Below are 19,892 nucleotides of genomic sequence, written 5' to 3'. Positions count from 1 at the left end.
TATTTTGAAAATATTTTTTCATGTTCTTTTTGCATGCCAGTTTTATTCTTGAAGCTTTTATGTGATTATTTGACTAATGTCTTTTTCCACAGAGAGACTGTAATCTCCATGAAGGCAGGGGTCATGTGGTTGGTTTGTGCTTATCATTTTATCCCATTGTGTATCCAGCACACTGCCTTGGTACCTAATAGATACTCATTAATATTTGTTGAATGAATGAACGAAGGTTTAGGATGAGGCAAGTTTAGAAATATATTTGGAATAATGTTTTGGTTGGCTTTGAATGCTCGTTGAAGAGTTTGTATATAATTTGGCAAGCAATGGAGTTATAAAAGGTTTTAAAATATTGTAGTGACATAATTAGAGCAGAGCTTTAGGAAGCTTAGTCTGACAGCAGTATATTAGATACATTGGAGTACATGAAACTAGAGTCATGGAAACCAATTATAGTGCCATAGCCACAAGGTAGGCTAAGTAATGAAGAGCTGAACTCAGATGCTGGGTGTGGGAATTGCAAATTGAAGACATATTTGAGACAGGACCAGACTTGACAAGCGTGATTTTTTTTTTTTTATCCAACAAGAAGCTGTAACTTTATTAATGATAGAAACAGTACAAATTTCAAACCAAGATGTAGTTATTCTTTTGAAACACCAAAAAAAGCCCTTGTTTTCAGATGGTTACGTTGTTAATTCCATAATAGCATTTTCAATATCATTACTGTTGTTCTTCAGGGTTTGGACTGCCTTTGCTCCTGACACATTTGCTTGTGACATGACCAATTCTATGTCCTTAACCTCTACACCGGTTTCATCAACCTCTTCCTCTTCACTCTCCTCTTGTACAGTTGGAGTCTATGTGTTTTCTTGAATGTTTGAGACAGCTTCACCTTGAACTTTGAATTTCTCAGCAGCTGCTAGTTGTGCTTGCTGAGACAAATCCTTGATCTTGGCTTCCCCCAAAACTATGTAGGTATCTGAAGCTGGGCTCTTGTAGACATCTGGTTTTGTGATGACGAAGAGGATATTCTTAGATTTTCAGTTAGTGACTCTTGTAACCCCTGTAACCTGTCGAAGACCCAGTTTGGACACAGCCTTCTGTGCCTTCTTTTCACTCTGGCTCTGTTCTGCTTTACTGACCGGTTCTTCATCGATTTCTGCAGCTGCTTCCAGCTGGGCCTGTTGTGTGGTCGCCTGTGTGGAATCCTGTTCCTCAGGCTCTGGTACTGATTCATTACTGTCGGATTCTGTTCCAGACCCTGTCTCAGCCTGGGGCTGTGGCAACTTCTGCTCTGTAGCAGGGACGGTTTCTGTGGCTTCACCAGGCATTTTGTGAGGGGAACGTGGAACCAAGATGGCGGCAGAAAGAGAGCGAGCGAGAGCGTGACCCACGCCTGTTGCAGAAGGAAGCCTGGCAGACAAGGGTGATTTTTAAGTTTCAAGTCTGGGGGTGCCTGGGTGGCTCAGTCATTAAGCATCTGCCTTCAGCTCAGGTCATGATCCCAGGGTTCTGGGATCGAGCCCTACGTCGGGCCCCCTGCTCAGCAGGAAGCCTGCTTCTCCCTCTCCCACTCCCTCTGCTTGTGTTCCCTCTCTTGGTGTGTCTCTCTGTGTCAAATAAATAAATAAAATCTTAAAAAAAATTTCAGGTCTGGATGACTGAGATGCAGTATTCTATGAACAGAAAGAAGTGGGAGATTTCAGAGAAGCAGATAGTTTGGATGAGGCATATGTTCTGAGTTAGGTTTTAAATGATTTTGGTTTGATGTGTCTTGGAATGTTCATATCAAGATGGACAGGAAAAAGCTGAAAATAGGGCTGTGGAGCTCAACATATAGGTCAAAACTAGAGATATGGTCTTAAACAGGGTGGGCCAACTATGATCCATGGTATCCAACCTGCTGCCTACTTTTGTATGGCCTACATGCCAAGACTTTATTTTACCTTTCCAAATGCTGAACAAAAACCAAAAGCGGAGTAATATTTTGTGGTACATGAAAGTTACATGAAATTCTAATTTTGGGTTTTTTGGAGCAGAGCCATATTCATTCATTTCCATAAAGTCTATGGTTGCTTTTGTGCTACAAAAGCAGAGTTAAATAGGTTGCATCAGAGACTATATGGGCTGGAAAGCCTAAAATATTTACTGTCTGGCCCTTTACAAAAACAAAAAACAAAACAAAACAAAAAGACCCAAAAACTTGCCACTGTATACATACATTGCTGAGTTGTCAACTGTTATCACTCTTCTATAAAGCAATCTGACCAGAACAAAAGACCAAAAAATGAAAATAGCTGTGTTAAAATAATAAAATTACGGAATTTTCTTTCCTTTTACTATTTTTTTCAAGTATTTAGATAAGACATTGATAATTTTTCTTAAAACAAATTTTATAAAAATTCATTCAAGTATTTCAGGCAAAAGCAAATGGATTTACTATTTGAATGAAGAACAAAATTCTAGGCCAAAAATAAAACTGGAACACTTTGTTAGGTCATACCAGCAAAATTTTACACAAGTGAAGCTGACTGTAAGATGTGGTGGGGGAATGAGAAACTAGATTCTGCTTGTTTTAGCCTATGGGGAAGGGCTGTCGTAAATGGGTCAGTCACCTCTGATTAAAGGCACAGGTCTTAGCTTCAAGACACAGGAATTCAATTTTTCAGTTATCTGGGAGTGGTTTTTGAGTGTATTTCCTCCCAGTAAGAAAAACAAATTGGTACACTAAAAAACAAAAGTGGCCAGATGAGCCTGTGGAAAGTAGTTATCAATCTAGAATAGCTTCTTACTATAAAGATATAGTAAGTCTGACCCAGATGCTTGAATTGATCAATCAGGATACCTTCTGCTGTGGATAAAGTGGATAAATATTGAGAAATCATTGTTCTTTGACTCTCTTATTTTAGACTTTATAATGATCATTACCCTTCAGTTACTTAGCATTACACCATTGTAGACAACAATAAAAAATACCCAAAGTTTATTCTCTTTGATAAAATTAAGGAGGAATTGTAGTCTTTCTGATGGAATTTGGGGGAACATTGTAAAAGCTGACTCAGAGAATGATTTTTATTAATCTCTTTTTCTAAATTTTGTGAAATTCATCCTTTTTGGGAATTATATTTTCATACATTCAAATTAAAGAGGGTACTTAATATATTTTGTGATGATTTTTCAGCTGCCTTTTATTTTCTTTTTATCATGGTCCATAACATAGGTGAGGAATATCAGATCATTAAAAAATACAATTTTATAGGGTTTAAGGTACATAGAATTATTTCAATATTTAGAATGACTTGAAATATGCTGTAATATTTTCTGTGGTAGTTGTTTAGCACATATTTTCTGTTATGATATGAAATGGCAGCTGGAATGCCATAAATGTATGTAAAAAAGTATAAAAGTATGCTTCCTACATCAGACATATCAAGTTTGAGGGGCAAGTGAGAACAATATGAAAAAAACAAAACAAAAAAACCAACCCAGAAATCTGTTGGAAATGTGCTGCTCAACCTGTGGACGAAGATCAGGCCTAGAAACACTAGAATTGAGAATCAGTACAGAGCAGAAGATGAGGGCAAAAAGAAATAGAAAGAGAGGCTGTGTGGTGAGAAGATAATATATATATATATATATATATAAAAGTTTCTACCATGGTGTCTGGCACATATTGTGCACCTTACACATGGTTAACCCTACTAAGAATGAATGGGCAGTTGAGGAACATTAGAGTTATGCAGAGAAAAATAAGCCTCAAGGGAAGTTTAAAAAATAGGGGAATCTTTTATTAAGGACTGGACTATTTAATAAAATGTCTTCATAATTGGGGTCCTTCCTTCCAAGATTGAAATCTATACAAGTATTTGCCATGGCTGGTAAAAAGCAAGGAAGCAAGCAAGCAATAAGGAAAAGAAAACAAAGCAAAACACTCAAAGTTCACTTGACAAGACAATTAACTTCTCTACACTGACTGAAGTTGACAACATCAGCAAATAAGAAGATTGCTAAATGCAGAGGTCATGGAGTGGTTATATACAAATGTAATGGTAACCATATATCAAAAACCACTAATAAATATGCAAAGAATAAAGAGGAAAGAAATCTGAATATATCACTGAAGAAAATCAACAAAACATGAAAGAGAGAAAGACAAGAAAGGATCAGAGAAAATCTTCGGAAACAATCACAGAACAAATAATAAAATGGCAACAAATACATATCTATCAATAATTACTTTGAATGTATGGACTAAATACTCCTATCAAAAGACATAAGGTGACAGAATGGATAAAAAACCAAGACCCATCTATATGCTGCCTACAAGAGATCCATTTTAGACCTAAAGACACCTGCAGATTGAAAGTTAGAGGATGGAGAAACATCCACCCCATCATGCAAATGGATTTTTAAAAAAGCCAGAGTAGCAATATTTAGATTGGGAAAATGGACTTTAAAACAAAGACTATAACAAGAGACAAGGAAGGGCACTATATAATAATAAAGGGACAATCCAACAAGAAGATATAACAATTATAAATATTTATGCACCTGAGATAGGAGCACTCAAATACATAAAACAGTTTATAACAAACATGAAGGGACTAATCAATAATAATACACAATAATGGGGCGCCTGGTTGGCTCAGTCATTAAGTGTCTGCCTTCAGCTCAGGTCATGATCCCAGGGTCCTGGGATTGAGCCCCACATTGGGCTCCTTGCTCAGTGGGGAGCCTGCTTCTCCCTCTCCCACTCCCCCTGCTTGTGTTCCTGCTCTCACTCTTTCTCTCTGTCAAATAAAATCTTAAAAACAAAAACAAAAACAATAGTAGGGGACTTTATTTTTTTTATTTTTATTTTTATTTTTTTTAAGATTTTTTTTTTTATTTATTTATTTGACAGAGAGAATGAGAGAGAGAGCACATGATGGGGGGAGGGTCAGAGGGAGAAGCAGACTCCCTGCCGAGCAGGGAGCCCGATGCGGGACTCGATCCAGGGATTCCAGGATCATGACCTGAGCCGAAGGCAGTCGCTTAACCAACCTGAGCCACCCAGGCGCCCAATAGTAGGGGACTTTAACACCTCATTTACATCAATGGATAGCTCATCTAAACAGAACATGAATAAGGAAACAGGGGCTTTGAATGACACACTGATTTAGATGAATTTAACAGATATACTCAGAGCATTCATCCTAAAACAGCAGAATACACATTCTCTTCAAATGCACACAGAACATTCTCCAGAATAGATCACATATTATCCTCAACAAGTTTAAGAAGATTGAAATCATACCATGCATATTTTCTGACCACAATACTATGAAACTAGAAATCAACCACAAGAAAAAATCTGGGAAGACCACAAATACGTGGAGGTTAAACAACATGCTACTAAATAATGAATGGATCAACCAGGAAATCAAAGAAGAAATAAAGCACATGGAAACAAATGAAAATGAAAACACGATGGTCTAAAACCTTTGGGATGCAGCAAAAGTGGTCCTAAGAGGGAAGTATATAGCAATACAAGCTTACCTCAAGAAGCAAGAAAAATCTTAACCTAACCTTACACCTATAGGAGCTAGAAAAAGAACAAACAAAACCAAAAACCAGCAAAAGGAAGGAAATAATAAAGATTAGAGCAGAAATAAATGATATAGAAACTAAAAAAGCAATAGAACAAATCAATGAAACCAGGAGCTGTTTCTTCAGAAAAAAAAAAGAATAAAATTGATAAACCCCTAGCCAGACTTAACAAGAAAAAAAGAGAAAGAGCTCAAATAAATTAAATCACAAATGAGAGAGGAGAAATAACAACCAACACCACAGAAATACAAACAATTATAAGAGAGTATTATGAAAAACTATAAGCCAACAAACTGGACAACTTAGAAGAAATGGATAAATCCGTAGAAACATAAAAAACTACCAAAACTGATACAGGAGGAAATAGAAAATTTGAACAGACCAATAATCAGCGAAGAAGTTGGATCAGTAATCAAAAAACTGCCAAAGGAAAACAGTTCAGGACTAAACAGCTTCACAGGTGAATTCTACCAAACATTTAAAGAAGAGTTAATACCTAGTCTTCTCAAACCATTTCAAAAAATAGGAAAAGAAGGAAAACTTCCAAATTCATTCTATGAGGCCAGCATTACCCTGATACTGAAACCAGATAATGACACCCTAAAAAAACCTACAGGTGAATTTCCCTGATGAGCATAGACACAAAAATTCTCAATACAATACTAGCAAACCAAATTCAACAATCCATTAAAAAAATCAATCACCACGATCAGGTGGGATTTATTGCCAGGCTGCAAGGGTGGTTCAACATTTGCAAATCGATCAATGTGATATATCACATAAAGAAGAGAAAGGATAAAAAAACCATATAATCACTTCAATAGATGCAGAAAAAGCATTTGACAAAGTATAACATTCATTCATGATAAAAACCCTCAACAAAATAGGATTAGAGGGAACATACCTCAACATAATAAAGGCTATCTATGAAAATTACCCATAGCTAACATCATCCTTAATGGGGAAAAACTGAGAGCTTTTCTCCTAAGGCCAGGAACAAGGTAAGGATGTCCACTCTCACTACTTTTATTGAACATAGTACTGGAAGTCATAGCCACAGAAATCAGACAACAAAAAGAAATAAAAAGACTCCAAATCAGTAAAGAGGAAGTAAAACTTGCACTATTTTCAGATGGCAGGATACTATATGTAGACTCTACCAAAAAACTGGTAGAACTGAGTAAAGTCTTAGGATACAAAACAAATTCAAGAAAGTCTTAGGATACAAGATCAGTAAAGTCTTAGGATACAAAATCAGTGTACAGAAATCTGTTGTATTTCTATATACTAATAGTGAAGCAGCAGAAAGATAAATTAAGAAAAATAATCCCATTTACAATTGCACAAAAATAAGATACCTATGATTAACCCTAATCAAAGAGGTGAAAGACCTGTACTCTGAAAATTATAACATTAATGTAAGAAATTCAAGAAGACCCAAAGAAGGGGAAAGACATTCTATGCTCATGGGTTGGAAGGACAAATGTTGTTAAAATGTCTATACTACCCAAAGCAATCTACACATTTAATGCAATAGCTATCAAAATACCAACAGCATTTTTCACAAAACTGAAACAAATAATCCTAAAATTTGTATGAAACCACAAAAGACCCCAAATAACTAAAGCAACCTTGAAAAAGAAAAGCAAAGCTAGAGGTATCACAATTCCAGACCTCATGTCATATTACAGACTTGTAGTGATCAAAACAGTATGGTACTGACACAAAAATAGACACATAGATCAATGAAACAGAATAGAAAATCTAGAAATAAACCCACAATTATATTGTCAATTAATTTTCGACAAAGCAGGCAAGAATATCCAATGGGAAAAAGACAATCTTACCAACAAATGGTGTTGGGAAAAATGGACAACTATATGCAAAAGAAGGAAACTGAACCACTTTCTTACACCATACACAAAAATAAATTCCAAAAGACCTAAATGTGAGACCTGAAACCATAAAAATCCTAGAAGAGAACACAGGCAGTAACTTCTCTGACATCAGCTATAACAACTTCTTTCTAGATATGTCTCCTGAGGCAAGGGAAACAAAAGCAAAAATAAAACACTGGGACTACATCAAAATAAATAGCTTGTGCACAGCAAAGGAAACAATCAACAGAACTAAAAAGCAACTTACAGAATGGGAGAAGATATTTGCAGATGACATATTCAATAAAGGCTAGTATCCAAATATATAAAGGACTTATAAAACTCAACAGGCAAAAAACAAATAATCCAATTAGAAATGAGCAGAAGACATGAACAGACATTTCTCCAAAGAAGACATCCAGATGGTGAATAGACACATGAAAAGATATTCATCATCACTCATCTTCAGGGAAATGCAAATCAAAACTGCAGCGAGAAGGGGCGCCTGAGTGGCTCAGTTGGTTAAGTGTCTGCCTTCGGCTCAGGTCATGATCCCAGGGTCTTGGGATTGAGCTCCACGTCGGGCTCCCTGCTCAGAGGGGAGCCTGCTTCTCACTCTCCCTCTGCCTGCCACTCTCTATCTCTGTCAAAGAAATAAATAAAATTAAAAAAAAAAAAAAAAACTGCAGCAAGAAATCACCTTACACCTGTAAGAATAGCTAAGATCAACAACCCAAGCGACAATATGTGTTGATGTGGATGTGGAGAAAAAGGAACACTCATGCACTTTGGGTGGGAATACAAACTGGTGCAACCACTATGGAAAACAGTATGGATGTTTCTCAAAAAGTTAAAAATTGAACTACCTTACCATCTAGGAATTGTACTACTGGATATTTACCCCCAAAATATAAGAACACTAATTCAAAGGGATACATGCACCTCTATGTTTACAGAGGCATTATTTATAAGAGCCAAGATATGGAGAGAGCCCAAGTGTCCATCGGTAGATTAATGGATAGAAAAGATGTGGTATTTATACACAATGGAATATTATTCAGCCATAAAAAGAATGAAATCTTGTCATTTGCAACGACATGGATGGAGCTAGATAGTATAAAGCTAAGTGAAATAAATCAGTCAGAGAAAGACAAATACTGTATGATTTCACTTCTATGTGGAATTTAAGAAACAAAACAAACAAGCAAGGGGAAAAAATAGAAAGAAGGAAACAGAGTTTTAATTACAGAGAACAATCTGATGGTTACCAGAGGGGAGTTGGGAGGGTAGATGGGTTAAATAGGTGATGAGGATTAGGGGGTGCACTTATGATGAGCACCGGGTGTTGTATGGAGCTGTTAAATTACTATATTGTATACCTGAAACTAATATAACACTGTATGTTAACTGTTTCCTTTCCTTTTTTTTTTTTTTTAAAGATTTTATTTATTTATTTGACAGAGAGAGACACAGTGAGAGAGTGAACACAAGCAGGGGGAGTGGGAGAGGGAGAAGCAGGCTTCCTGCCGAGCAGGGAGCCTGATGTGGGGCTTGATCCCAGGACCCTGGGATCATGACCTGAGCCAAAGGCAGATGCTTAACAACTGAGCCAGCCAGGCTCCCCTGTTTCCTTTTTCTTACGGCAGCAACCTCTTCCTTTTGTGCTCTGCCAAAGGTGAAACAATTGTATGACAGGTTAGGATCTTTGGGAGTTCTGGAGTCCTCATTCATTTGTTATTGCTTTTCCATTGCCTCTACTTGGTCTTTACAAGAAAGATTGGGTGCGAGTAGGGAAATCTGAGAGCATGTCCCTTGGTGCCACACAGACATCAAAATCTGTCTACTTTCTAGACTTTTCTCATATGCAAAACAAAAGTTGTAAACCTCTGGGGGAGGGCCATGAAACCATTCTACTCCTAGGACCCAGTCCAAGATCTATTGCCTCAGTGTGTGTGTGTGTGTGTGTGTGTTGGGGTGGGGGTGGGGGAGTGGGGGGTGTTGGATCTAGGCAAAGATATAGTTCTGCTGAGGGAAGGGTAGAAGCAAAAGCCATTTGCCACTAAAATTAGAACAGGAAACCCTTCTGCTACCATGAGCCTTGCATTGAGTAAATAGGAAAGGGGGTCTGGAGGAGTGGCAGAAAACTCTCTGCCAGCCCAACTACCAAGAGTTTGATTCCTGGGCAGAGGAGAGGCAGAAATACTGAAAAAACTCATAATCAAGGTCCTGGGAACTCTTGGCCTGCCTAAAGCTGAGGATGGACAGGAGAAATGAGAACCCTGTCTGTCCTGTGAGCTGCCCATCAAGTAATAAGCAATGACAGTCTAGTGCTGGGGAAAAAGGAAACAAATAGCAAAGTGGTAGATTTAAATTCAATTGTATAAATAATTACATCAAATATAAATGCTTCAACCACCCAGGTAGATGGCATGCTTTGTTAGACTGAATATAAAAACAAGACCCAAGTATATTTTGCCTAAAATAAGTGTAATTTAAATTTGAAGACATAGACTAGCTAAAAGAAAAAAAGGTTGCACAAAAATAAACCTTGCATTATCTAAATAAAAGTAAGTTTGAGGGGATGTATTCATATCAGAGAAAGTAGACCTTAGGGCAAGAAATTTTACCTGAGATAAAGAGAAATATTACATAATGATAAAGAGATCAATGTATCAAAAAATATAACAATCCTAAATATCTACACACCTAATAACACAATTTGAAAAACAGAAACTGATAGAACTGAAAGTAGACAAATCCACAAAAATAATTGGAATTTCAATATTTCCTATCTTAGTATTTGATAGAAAAAGTAGACCAAAAATCAGTTATGGATCTAGAAAACCTAAGCAATCAACTGATCTAATTGATATTTATAGAGTATTCCATTCAATAACAGCAAAATATATTCTTTTTAAGTACAGATAAAATATTCACCAAAGTAGACTGTTTATAGAAATCTCTACAAATTTAAAATTATTGCAGTCATAAAACTATATTCTTCAACTACAAAAGAAGTAAACTAGAAATCAGTAGCAGAAAGGTATATGGAAAGATTCTGCAATATTGGAAAATGAAAGAACACAATTCTAAATGAGTTCCTTGGATCAAAAGGAAATTATAAAGAAAATTAGAGAATATTTTGAGTTGAATAAAGGTGAAAGCACAGCATATCAAAACTTGTTGGACATCTGGTGCAGTTAAGAGAGAAATGTATAACATCAAATGTCTATATCAAAAAGGAAGGAATTCACAAATAATGACCTCAATTTTTACCTTAAGAAACTAGAAAAGATGAGCAAAATAAGCAGAAGGAAGAAAATAATAAGAACAGAAATTCGTGAGATAGGAAATAAAGAAATACAAAGAAAGTCAATAAAATAAAAAGCTGTTTTCTTGAAAGGATGAACAAAATGTTAAACTACTAGCTTGACTAATAAAAAAATAGAGAAGACAAATCACAAATATTCAAAGTGAAATAAACACTATCACTACAGATCTCACAAACATTAAAAGGAAAATAAGCTACTGTGTGAACAACTTTATGCCAATAAATTTGATAATTTCAAAGAAATGGAAAAATCCCTTGAAATATGCAAAATACCAAAGTTCACTCAAGAAGAGATAGGTCAAGTAGTCCTATATCTATTAAAGAAATTGAATTAGTAGTTAAAAACCTCCTTCCCACATGGAAAATTCCAGGCTTAGATGGCTTCATTAGTGAATTCAACCAAACATTTCAAGAAATATACCAATTTTATACAAACTCTTTTAAACATAGATGTAAATATCTTCAGCAAAATATTAGCTAATCAAATTTAGTAATATAAACAAAGGATAATACATTATAACCTAATTGGACTATCCCAAGAATGTAAACTTGGTTCAGGTTCAGTAATTAATGTAATTCCACATATCAATAGACTAAAAAGAAAAATACATATGATCTTCTCACTAGATGCAGAAAAATGTATTTGACAACATTTAACATCCATGAACGATAAAAATTTTCAGCAAACTAGGAATACAAGGGTACTTTCTCAATCTGATAAATGGAGTCTATTAAATACCTACAACCATTATCATATTTAATGATGAAAGAGGGAATATTTTCTTGCTAAGATCAAGAATCAGGCAAGGATATCGCTCTCACCATTTCTATTAACCTGAAAGTTCTAGACAGTGAAATAAGGCAAGAAAAAGAAATAATTGTAATGCAGATTGGCAATAGGCATTCTTTGTTTTTATTCACAAATGACACAATCATCTACATAGAAAATCCCAATGAATTTACAAAAAGCATAGTAATGCCAATAAGTGAATTTAGCAAAATTTCAGGATATAAGATCAATATATAAAAATGAAATATATTTCTATATATACTAAAAACAAGTGATTGGAAAAATGAAATAAATGACATGCTATTTACCAAAGCAACAAAGCCATGAACTACTTAGGAATAAATTTAAATATACTTAATTTTTTTCCTTTCCTTTTCTTTTTTTTTCCTAAAGATTTTATTTATTTGAGGGAGAGAGAGAGAGACAGCATGAGTTGTGGGGGGAGGGGCAGAAGGAGAGGGAGAAGCAGACTCCACGCTGAGCAGGGAACCCAACAAAGGGCTTGATCCCAGGACCCTGAGATCATGACCTGAGCAGAAGGCAGATGCTTAACCAACTGAGCCACCCGTGAGCCCCTTTTCCCTTTCATTTTCTGTCCCCAACCCCCTTTCCTCCCTAGACACTAGAATTAGTGCATGCAATATATGCTCTTCCAATACACTCTCCTGATACTTATTTAGAAATATATGTACCCTTGAAAAAAATAAACAGTGGTCTTTGTGTATATTTATCATTTTTTAATGTAATGAATATAGTGAGTATAATGTATAGTGCTTGTCCCATCCACCCAATCCTGGCATTTCATGATCTGAGCTAGAGTACACCAATAAGTTCTAACAATTCAAAATTTACAAAAACAACAAAACAAGACACAATCCCAAAGGCTTAAGAAATAACTGAGAATTGCTACATTGGAAGAAATGTACATATATTTGTTATTTTGTTTCTAATATATCCCAGGAAGGTATTTGTTTTATATTTTTTGAGAATTAAAGCTATTTTGAAAAACTGCTACTTTGGTTTTATATGAGACTAACTGAAATTACAATTTTGGATCCCTCCCCCCGCCCCCACCCCTTTTTAAAGTGAGAGCCTGACTTGATAGTGTAGAAACTATTCAGAAACATTCCTATTATATATTTAGCAGGAGCTGCCACCTGCAGGCAAAAAATAAAATAACAAATCACTAGTCCTTTTTTCTTTTTAAATGAAATTGAATTCATTATCAGTACCTGTTTTTCTTAATTTAAAATAATCTGGCTCTCTCTTTCTTCCACTGATTTACTGGTCTTTCCTGCTTTTCCTTTGTTGCTAGTTTTCTTAATTCCCAATTCTCACTTGTTCTTTTGAACAACATCATCCTCTTCACCTCCCTTAATCTATTTTCTGGTACACCAAAAGACACCTATGACAAGATTTCTAAACAATAGTGATTGGATTTAAGAATTTAATTTTAGATTATTTAGCTATGAAAATAGCCCTAGGTTTTGTGACATGTAAAACAATAACTTATCTTAGATATTAGTCTCCAAAGATTAAGAATATGCTTATTTAACTTTTTTTCCCCTCCGTTTGTCCATGAATTATTTTTTAAGTCTTAGATTCAGCTTTAAGAAGGATTGGAGTGAATTCAACATAAAAGCATGAACTTTCATCGTTTCTCTTAATCTCTGTTTTGCTGAGATTGAATTGCCATTCTTAATTCTTCCTCAAGGTTTCTTTGTTCTTGAGGCTATTTTTCTTTATGTCTACAATTAGATCATAGTTAACTGGGATTCAGGATGACGCTCCATTGACTGGATTTAAATATTCTGGTATCAGTTGCTTTTATTTATTTATTTATTTATTTATTTATTTATTTATTTATTTATTTATTTCCACTGTAAGTTATTTTTTTTATTCTTATGTTAATCCCCATACATTACATCATTAGTTTTAGATGAAGTGTTCCATGATTCATTGTTTGTGCATAACACCCAGTGCTCCATGCAGAATGTGCCCTCCTCAATACCCACCACCAGGCTAACCCATCCTCCCACCCCCCTCCCCTCTAGAACCCTCAGTTTGTTTTTCAGAGTCCATCGTCTCTCATGGTTCGTCTACCCCTCTGATTTCCCCCGCTTCATTCTTCCCCTCCCGCTACCTTCTTCTTCTTCTTTTTTTCTTAACATATATTGCATTATTTGTTTCAGAGGTACAGATCTGAGATTCAACAGTCTTGCACAATTCACGGCGCTTACCAGAGCACATACCCTCCCCAGTGTCTATCACCCAGTCACTCCATCCTTCCCACCCCACCCCCTACTCCAGCAACCCTCAGTTTGTTTCCTGCGATTAAGATTTCCTCATATCAGTGAGATCATATGATACATGTCTTTCTCTGTTTGACTTATTTCACTCAACATAACACCCTCCAGTTCCATCCACGTCGTTGCAAATGGCAAGATCTCATTCCTTTTGAGGGCTGCATAATATTCCATTGTGTATATATACCACATCTTCTTTATCCATTCATCTGTCGATGGACATCTTGGCTCTTTCCACAGTTTGGCTATTGTGGACATTGCTGCTATAAACATTGGGGTGCACGTACCCCTTCGGATCCCTACTTTTGTATCTTTGGGGTAAATACCCAGTAGTGCAATTGCTGGATCATATGGTAGCTCTATTTTCAACTTTTTGAGGAACCTCCATACAGTTTTTATTTATTTTTGAAAGGGAACATCTTAATTTTCAGTAAGGATAAGAACATTTGTTTAGGACATATGAGAATTGTACTTTTAAATATTTAACTGAAGTGTTAGCAGTATGAATTAGTCACTATGCTCTGCTATGCTGGATAAAAAATTAATCCCCACATTTTAGTGGCTTAACATAATAAATGATTACTTTTCATTCACAACCGAGTCCAATAGCAATTGGGACATCTTCCTTCTTGTAGATCCACCAACTGGAACATGTGTTCTTCATGGTTGCCAACGGAGGGAAAAAGGGCTTATAAAAAGGCAACTCAGCCTTATCTGTCTCAGCATGAATGTGACATTCATCACTTCTACTTACACTTTATTGTTCAGAATCCGTTACATGATCCCAACCAAACTGTAGGGAAGGCTATGAAATTTACAGAAGCACAGGTATGTTTGATGAGAATTAATAATCTCTGTCACATTGTTTTTATTGTTATTCCTTGACTTTTTGTTTCAGAGAATAGTGATATATGAAATAGAGGAAAATTTTTCCAAACAAAAGAATTAGAGTCCTATTGTAGAATTTCTAAAATTAGTCAACTGAAATTTGGAGCCAAATTAATACATATATGAGGTTTATTTTCAATGTATTAATTATACTCATGCTAATCAATTGATTTTAAAGGGCTTGTGGAGATTTAAAATTATGTCCATAAATTCTTTGCCATTCCTCTCTTCTAAAGGTGCAGCCTAATTCATCTCTTCGAGTGTGGGCTGGACTCACTTTATTTATTAATAGAATATGGTGGAAATGGTGATATGTAATTTTCAAGACTAGATCATAAAAAGCATCATGACTTCTTCCTTGCTCTCTCTTTTGGGTCACTGACTGTGGGGGAAGCCAGTTGACAGGCTTTGAAGATACATTAAATAGCTCTATGTACATGCAGTGAGGAATTGAGGTCCTTGCCAACAGCCACGTAGGTGAGCTATTGTAGAAGTGGATCTTCTAGTCTCAGTTATGCCTTGGGATGAATGTAGCTCCAACAATTTTATGGGAACTTCTGAACCTAAGGCACCCAACTGAGATGCTATGAAATTCCAAAACAAAAATTGTGAGGTAATAAATGCTTTTGTTTTAAGTCACTATGATTTGGGGTAATCCGTTATGCAGCAGTAAATAGCTAATTCAGCATCATAAAATAAAGTCCCACTTTATTGGTTTATAAAAAATTTTCTAATGAAATGCTAAATAAAAATGTTTTAAGTAGCACTTTTAAGTAAAACTTGAGTACTCCATGTGTATAGGGGAGGAAGAGGGAAATGAGGGGTTGATAACAGTCATTCAGCTATTTTTTTTTTTTTTTTTTTTTTTTTGTCCTCTTACAATGTTAGATTAACAAATTACCAAGCGGCGCCTGGGTGGCTCAGTTGTTAGGCATCTGCCTTCGGCTCAGATCATGATCCCGGGGTCCTGGGATCAAGCCCTACATCTGGCTCCCTGCTCCGTGGGAAGCCTGCTTCTTCCTCTCCCACTTCCCCCTGCTTGTGTTCCTGCTCTCGCTGTCGTTCTCTCTGTCAAATAAATAAATCTTTAAAAAAAAAAAAAAAGAAAAGAAGAAAAAACAAATTACCAAATAACTCAGGAGACAAACCAAGAGAATTTAGATGTTTTCATTGAAATAGTCAAAATACATATAAGTTGAATAACTATAATATACTCTCAATATTAGAAAATGATTCTAATTTTAAAATCAGTCATAATAATGTTTAGTTTATGTTAATGAAAACACAGATTGCATAATCTTTGTGTATAATATAGAAGGAAATATATTGATGAATATTAGAAGTCAGACTTTGGTCATATTCATATATGCTGTCAAACACTTGCTGTAATAAGTCCAATTCGATATTTGAGGCCCTACTGTTGTCAATTTTCTCTGTGTGGTAGTTCAACCTTGATGATAAGAACTCTAAAAGCAAGTGGAACCGGGGCACCTGGGTGGCTCAGTTGGTTAAGTGACTGCCTTCGGCTCAGGTCATGATCCTGGAGTCCTGGGGTCGAGTCCCACATTGGGCTCCCTGCTCGGCAGGGAGTCTGCTTCTCCCTCTGACCCTCCCCCCTCTCATGTGCTCTCTCTCTCCTCTCATCCTCTCTCTCAAATAAATAAATAAAATCTTAAAAAAAAAAAAAAAGCAAGCGGAACCACTATGTTATTAAAGTAAAAGTTTGTGGGGAAAAAAGCAAATTTGCTTTTTATTTGTGTGTTGTATTACTTTTCTTTTAGCAATCAGTTCCAAGGTAAACTTTAAGACTTAGTTTATCCCTGAAGAGATTTTAAATATGGTCTGTATTGCATTAGTTTAAATATGCTGGTTAATAAGTAATAATATCATTATGGTCTCCCAAAGAATCTGCCCTTATGATGCTTATGCCATTGGGTCAATAAACTTAGGTTGATACTCAGGTTGATACCCTGATTTTGGGCATTGAGCTCATAATGAAATTTTAAAAAATCACGTATCATAAAACTCACTCCATGAAAATGTACAATACAATAGTTTTTAGCACCATCACCACTAGATTGTTCTAATTCCAGAACATCCTCATCACCTCTAAAAGAAACTCTGTATCCATCAGTGGTCACTCCCAGTTCTCTCCTCCCCTCTGCTCCTGGCAAATGCTAATCCACTTTCTGTCTCTGGACATTTCATATAAATGTTATCATGCAATAACATGTGGTCTTCTGTGTTTGGCTTCTTTCACTTAAGCATAATATTTTTGAGGTTCATTCATGTTGTAGCATTTATTAGTACTTCATTCCTTTTTGTGGTAAATAATATTCTATTGTATGGATATACATTTTGTTTAGCCATTCATCAGCTGATGGACATTTGGGTTGTTTCCACGTTTTGTTTATAGTAATACTGCTGTGAATATGTACAATTTTTTTGTGGTTATGTGTTTTCATTTCTCTTGCGTTTATATGTAGAAGGGGAACTAGTGGGTCATATGGAAATTCTAAGTTTAACTTTTTGAGGAACTACTAAACTGTTTTCCAAAGCAGCTGCATGATTTTACATTCCCATCAACAATGTATGAGGGTTCCAATTTCTCTGCATCCTTGCCAACATGTGTTACCGTCATCCTTGTGGATGAACTAGGATCTTGTGGTTTTCATTTTTATTTCCTAATGACTAATGACGTTGAGTATCATGTCAGAACTTATTGTTTGTCCATTTGTATATTTTCTTTGGAGAAATGTCATAATGAAAACTTTCTCATGTCACCCATTAATCCAAGACATGAATAGGTCTGGGTATAAAAGTTTTAAAGACATTTTATATATGAACACTTAATTTATAAATTACTCTTTGTTAGCTGCATCTGCTTCTCTAGGACAGGTCTTGAGTAGGTAATATATAGGAATTAGCCATGTTAAAGCATGTTTGGAGTGCTGCTTATCCGATTTTGTACTTCCCAGGCACCTAAATATCCAGGGGCAGGGACCACTTAATTCAAGAATCTGTAACAATACCTGATAGGGTCCTTAAGATGTAGAATTAGTGAAGAAAACAAAAGGGGTTAGTTGAAAATGAATATTGTTTAATGGGAACTATGTTTAGTTTTCTATATTGTTAAGTGAAATTATATGCAACAACTAGGAATACTATACAGTTGGAATATTGATATTACTAATTTTATTTATTTTGACTCGTTTGCTATTCACTATTTTTCCATGTTTTTAAAAATGTATATTTTTGTGATTGTAAATTAAATACACATTTATTGTAGAAACTTTGAAAACTATAAAATACAAAAGAGAAAAGAAAAACAACCAGTATTAACATGTTGGTATGAATCCTTTTAGAGGTTATATGCATGCATTTAAAAATTGTTTGCTTGTTTTTTTAAACTGGTTAATGCATACGCATAGAACAAAATAAAAAGGTTCAATAGGGTGCACAGTGAAATGTTAAGTCTCTCTTTCTACCCTGTGTTCCAGTTTTTCTACAGAGAAGCAACCTCTATTATCAGTATCTGGTATAATCTTCCAGAGATATTACACACATATACATAATACATACACACATAAGTGTTCTAAATTCCCCCTCTCTAAGGTATTGGGGAAAGTTCTAAATCATGGATAGTTTAAGACAATGGTTTCTTTTCTGGTCCAATATAGTTTCTTTTACTTTTTGCTTGTTCCATTTCTATTGATCTTATTCTTTACCTATTATTTTGCAGGATTATCACTTTGTGTATGTTCCAAATTCACTATAAGTATTGAATTTTTATAAATGGTATTCCTAAGAAAGTTTACTCCTACAGTATGCTCTGTAAAAGCACCAGAAATTCCTCTGCCACCATTTTGCTGATGTCACTCTCCCACCTAATAGTATTCTAACTTTATCATATTCAACCAGAGAATTGGATTTATAATCTATTTTTGTCTCTTGCTGTTGCTATTAAAACTTTCACATTTATTTCTGATTTCTTCAGCTAGATTATAAACTCTGTCATAGTAAGTAGTAGGCCTTATAATTTGTATTTCTTATAGCATGCAATGTCTGTATTGCTTTGCAGATTGTAGGTGTTTAGTAAGTGTTTGTGGATTGAATGAATCAAAAGAAAAAGCACACCTCCAAAACCTTGGCAAAAAAACAAAACAAAACAAAACAGAACAAAAATCTCAGTACAGAAGCAAATGCCAACTAGAGTTACAAACTGATTCCAAAGAGTTCTCTTCTCTATGCAAATGTCTGGATAACATACAGGTAGGAAATTTTCACTTTGACCATTGTTTTGAGAAAATGTTGAAAGAAGTAATAAAACCTTTTAAAAATCTCTATTTAGATTTGATTTTTACCTTTGCAGTGTTTAAGTTCTATATAATTTTACATGAAAGGAAATGAGGAAAGCAGTGGTAGGGCTTGGTGGATAGACAATGAAGTGTCCATAGATAAGCAAATCACTTGTGAGCTGGACGACATTATTTGGTTCCAGCTGCTATGCCTAACTCCCAGGCAATTCAGAGTATGGGAAAGCCAGGTTGAGCAGGTCTGCAAGGCACTTTGAGTATCACAGAGGAAATAATTAAGATGAAAGAAATAAGAGTTTCGCCGGCTATTTCTTTGATCAGTTAGATTAAAATAGGCATTATTGCTGACTTGAGGGTAAAACCAGACTGCTCCAGCAGATGACCCAAGAGGACTTCAAAAGGAACTTCTCTTGGCCTTGGTTTGGAATTATTCCTTTCCTTCCTGGTATTCTGTTACGGTAGGAGTGAATAAGCAGCAGAAGTAGGGAAGTTTATGAAACATGTTTTCAGTGGTTCCAGAATTTAAACTGATCCCCGGCATGCCAACAGTTGGAGAAATAACTATAAAAATTAGGTTCAAAGTGATTGTCAGTAATCGGTTCGCAGTTCAAATAGTTTTCAGGGTTACGACTGACCTTTCCATGACATTAAGTTCATCTTCTCAACAACCAATTATGCCATCACCTTTGGGGCACTTTGGGCCCCCATAGACCGGGTGCAGTGTAAAGAAAACAGCTCAGCATCTGGCCCTTATTATCCTTTTTGTCATCCAGGCATCACCAAGTGCTCCCATCTGGG

General features: G+C 35.6%; 1 pseudogene; it reads right to left on the bottom strand.

Annotated features, from left to right (window-relative positions):
• Positions 1–680: 680 nt before the first annotated feature.
• Positions 681–1,687, bottom strand: LOC118027001 (annotated as a pseudogene).
• Positions 1,688–19,892: the final 18,205 nt, after the last annotated feature.

The sequence above is a fragment of the Mirounga leonina genome, unplaced genomic scaffold (genome assembly GCF_011800145.1).
Source record: "Mirounga leonina isolate KUSES-001 unplaced genomic scaffold, KU_Mleo_1.0 Mir_357, whole genome shotgun sequence".
NCBI classification, from domain to species: Eukaryota; Metazoa; Chordata; class Mammalia; order Carnivora; family Phocidae; genus Mirounga; species Mirounga leonina.
This window is presented reverse-complemented; position numbering and strand designations above follow the sequence as displayed.